Source organism: Geospiza fortis, unplaced genomic scaffold (assembly GCF_000277835.1).
Source record: "Geospiza fortis unplaced genomic scaffold, GeoFor_1.0 scaffold61, whole genome shotgun sequence".
Taxonomy (NCBI): domain Eukaryota; kingdom Metazoa; phylum Chordata; class Aves; order Passeriformes; family Thraupidae; genus Geospiza; species Geospiza fortis.
The window spans coordinates 1,614,837-1,618,987 of NW_005054430.1; the positions used below are offsets into that span (position 1 = coordinate 1,614,837).

Here is a 4,151-nt window from a genome sequence, read left to right on the forward strand (position 1 = left end):
CCATGGGGAATGGGAATAGTCCATGAGGAACTGGGAATCCATCCATGGGGAACTGGAAATTCATGGGGAACACAGGGAATTCATCCATGGCAAAGAGGGAATTATCCACAGGAAACACAGGGAAATAATCCATGGGAAACTGGGAAAGAACAGGGAAATCGTGGAATGGGGATGGGAAAAACAGGGAATCATGGAATGGTGATGGGAAAAACAGGGAAATCATGCAATGGGGCCCTGGGAAAATGGAAATCCAGGGGAGAAAGGGAAATCCATGGAATGGGGAGTGGGAAAAGGGAAATCCATGGAATGTGGGAGTGGGAAAAGGGAAATCCATGGAATGGGGGACTGGGAAAACAGAAATCTATGGAATGTGGGACTGGGAAAAGAGAAATCCATGGAACATGGGTCTGGGAAAAGGGAAATCCATGGGAAAAAGGGCAATCCATGCAATGTGGGACTGGGAAAAGGGAAATCCATGGAATGTGGGGGTGGGAAAAGGGAAATCTATGGAATGGGAAAAACAGGGCAATCCATGGAATGTGGGACTGGGAAAAGGGCAATCCATGAGAAAAAGGGCAATCCTTGGAATGTGGGAGTGGAAAAGGGAAATCCATGGAATGGGGGACTGGGAAAATGGAAATCCATGGAATGGTAAAAATAGGGAAATCATGGAATCTGTGACTGGGAGAAAGGGAAAATCCCTGGAATGTGGGACTGGGAAAAGGGACAATCCATGGAATGTGGGACTGGGAAAAGGGAAATCCATGGGAAAAAGGGCAATCCATGGAATGTGGGAGTGGGAGAAGGGAAATCCGTGGAATGTGGGAGTGCGAAAAGGGAAATCCATGGAATGGGGAAAACAGGGCAATCCATGGAATGTGGGTCTGGGAAAAGGGAAATCCATGGGAAAAAGGGCAATCCGTGGAATGTGAGACTGGGAAAAGGGCAATCCGTGGAATATGGGGGTGGGAAAAGGGCAATCCATGGGCAAAGGGGCAATCCCGGAGTACCTGGCTGCTCCCGCTGGAGACGTGGCAGTCGTAGCCGGGCGAGGGGCAGGTGGAGCTGCTGGGGGAGCTCTCAGGGATGGCTCTGACCTTGCCCTGCACCAAAAACACATCCCAAGCATGGAAATCCATCCCAAAAATCCACCCATCCCAAGGATGGAAATCCGAGGAAATATTCCCAAGAATGTGGTTTATTCCGCACGCTGGAAGAGCAGGGTGAGGGCGGTGCGGTTGTGGCGTTCCAAAAGTTCTGGTGGGTTTGGGGTGGGAAGAGCCACTCAGGATCAGGAGTGGGGTTTGGAATCAGCTCCAGACAGGAGGAATGGAAAAAAAATTTAAACCTCCCAAAATTCTTGAGAATCCAAGGAAAAACTGAAGTTTGAGTTTCCATCCCACCAGAACTGTGGGCAGCAAAATCTCAAAGTTCAAAGAGAAATTTTCAGTCTCGGGAGTTTGGGTTTGGAATCAGCTCCAGAGAGCAGAAAAAAAAATCCTCAAACTTCCCGAAATTCCTAAAAATCCAAGGAAAAACTGGAGCCTGGAGTTTGATTTTCCATCCGAGCAAAATTACGAGCACCAAAATCACCTTCAAAGAGAAATTTTCAGTCTCGGGAGTTTGAGTTTGGAATCAGCTCCAGAGAGCAGAAAAAAAAAATCCTCCAAATTCCCGAAATTCCGAAAAATCCAAGGAAAAACTGGAGCCTGGAGTTTGATTTTCCATCCCACCAGAACTGTGGGCAGCAAAATCTCAAAGTTCAAATTTCAAAGAGAAATTTTCAATGACAGACTTTGAATTTGGAATCAGCTCCAGACAACAGGAAGGGGGGAAAAAAGCTCAAAATTCCCAAAATTCCTGAGAATCCAAGGAAAAACTGGAGCCTGGAGTTTGATTTTCCATCCCACCAGAACTGTGGGCAGCAAAATCTCAAAGTTCAAATTTCAAAGAGAAATTTTCAATGACAGACTTCGAGTTTGGAATCAGCTCCAGACAGGAGGAATGGGGGAAAAAAAAAAATTAAACCTCCCAAAATTCCTGAAATTCCAAGGAAAAATTGGAGTTTGATTTTCCATCCCATGAGAATTATGGGCAGAATAATAAAAAAAAAAAAAAAAGAGAAAAAGAGAAATAAAAAGAGAAAATTCCAATGTGAAGAGTTTGGGTTTGGAATCAGCTCCAGAGAGATGGAAGGGAAAAAAAAAATCCTTAAAATTCCCAAATTTCCAAGGAAAAATTGGATTCTGGAGTTTGATTTCTAGGCAAGAAAAGATTTGGGTTTTACCTTGATGAGTTTACAGATGACAATAAATCCTGATTTTCCGTGGTGCCAAGGGCTGGGGTGGAGGCAGTCGGAATATTTGGAAATATAAACCCCTGGGAAACAAGGAAAAAAAGGGAATTATTTGTCAACAGGGAAAGTTATTCCCAAAAAATCCTGTAAAGAGCCAGAAAAAGGTGGAATTCTGGCTCTTTCAACTTCTATCTTTGGATCTTTATTATGAGAAAATGAGAAATATTCCCAGAAAATGAGAAATATTCCAAGAAAATTAGAAGAATTCCCAGAAAAAGAAAATTAGAAGTATTCCCAGAAAATGGAAAAATTCCAAGAAAATGGGAAATATTCCCAGGAAATGGGAAATATTCCAAGAAAATCAGTTCTTGGGTAACAAAAGTTGTGAATATTCCCAGAAAATGAGACATATTCCCAGAAAATGAGACATATTCCCAGAAAATGGGAATTTGAAGGAATTTTGAAGGGGTTTCATTCCCAGAGTGGGAATTTGGAAGAAAATTTGGAAGAAATTTGGAAGGAATTTGAAGGATTTTGATTCCCAGAGTGGGAATTTGAAGGAATTGCATTGCCAGAGTGGGAATTCTGAAGGAATTTGAAGGAGTTTTATTCCCAAAATGGGAATTTGAAGGAATTTGGAAGGAATTTCATTCCCAGAATGGAAATTTGGAAGGAATTTGAAGAAATTTCATTCCCAAAATGGGAATTTGGAAAGAATTTTAAGGAATTGCATTCCCAGAGTGGGAATTTGAAGGAGTTTCATTCCCAGAGTGCGAATTTGGAAAAAATTTTAAGGAATTGCATTCCCAAAATGGGAATTTGGAAGGAATTTGGAAGGAATTTGAAGGAGTTTGATTCCCAGAATGGAAATTTGAAGAAATTTCATTCCCAGAGTGGGAATTTGAAGGAATTTCATTCCCAAAATGGGAATTTGGAAGGAATTTTATTCCCAGAATGGAAATTTGGAAGGAATTTGAAGGAGATTTATTCCCAAAATGGGAATTTGAAGGAGTTTTGAAAAAGTTTCATTCCCAGAGTGGGAATTTGGGAGGAATTTGGAAGAAATTTCATTCCCAAAATGGGAATTTGGAAGGAATTTGGAAGGAATTTGAAGGAGTTTGATTCCCAGAGTGGGAATTTGGAAGAAATTCGGAAGGAATTTGAAGGAGTTTTATTCCTAGAATGAGAATTTGAAGGAGTTTTGAAGGAGTTTCATTCCCAGAGTGGGAATTTGGAAAGAATTTTAAGGAATTTCGTTCCCAGAATGGGAATTTGGAAGGAATTATGAAGGAGTTTTATTCCTAGAGTGGGAATTCGGAAGGAATTTGAGGAGTTTTATTCCCAGAATGGAAATTTGGAAGGAATTTGGAAGAAATTTCATTCCCAAAATGGGAATTTGGAAGAAATAGAGTGGAAATTTGGAAGAAATCTGGAAGGAATTTGAAGGAATTTCATTCTCAGAGTGGGAATTTGAAGGGGTTTCATTCCTAGAGGGGGAACTTGAAGGAATTGGAAGGAGTTGGATCCCCAGAGTGGGAATTTGAAGGAATTTCATTCCCAAAATGGGAATTTGGAAGGAATTTGGAAGGAATTTGAAGGAGTTTGATTCCCAGAATGGAAATTTGAAGAAATTTCATTCCCAGAGTGGGAATTTGAAGGAATTTCATTCCCAAAATGGGAATTTGGAAGGAATTTGGAAGGAATTTGAAGGAGTTTGATTCCCAGAATGGAAATTTGAAGAAATTTCATTCCCAGAGTGGGAATTTGAAGGAATTTCATTCCCAAAATGGGAATTTGGAAGGAATTGGAAGGAGTTTGATCCCCAGAATGGGAATTTGGAAGGAATTGGAAGGAG

The 4,151-nt window shown here is 41.1% G+C and overlaps 1 long non-coding RNA gene across 1 annotated transcript in view; it reads right to left on the bottom strand.

Moving 5' to 3' along the window:
- Nucleotides 1-4,151, bottom strand: part of LOC115948562 — an 11,484-nt gene that overhangs the window by 3,233 nt on the left and 4,100 nt on the right. The window contains exons 3-4 of the long non-coding RNA XR_004082373.1: nucleotides 2,288-2,379; nucleotides 1,011-1,103 (exon numbers count right to left, since the gene is read on the bottom strand). This is a non-coding gene — a long non-coding RNA (uncharacterized LOC115948562). The remainder of the gene's footprint in view (nucleotides 1-1,010; nucleotides 1,104-2,287; nucleotides 2,380-4,151) is intronic.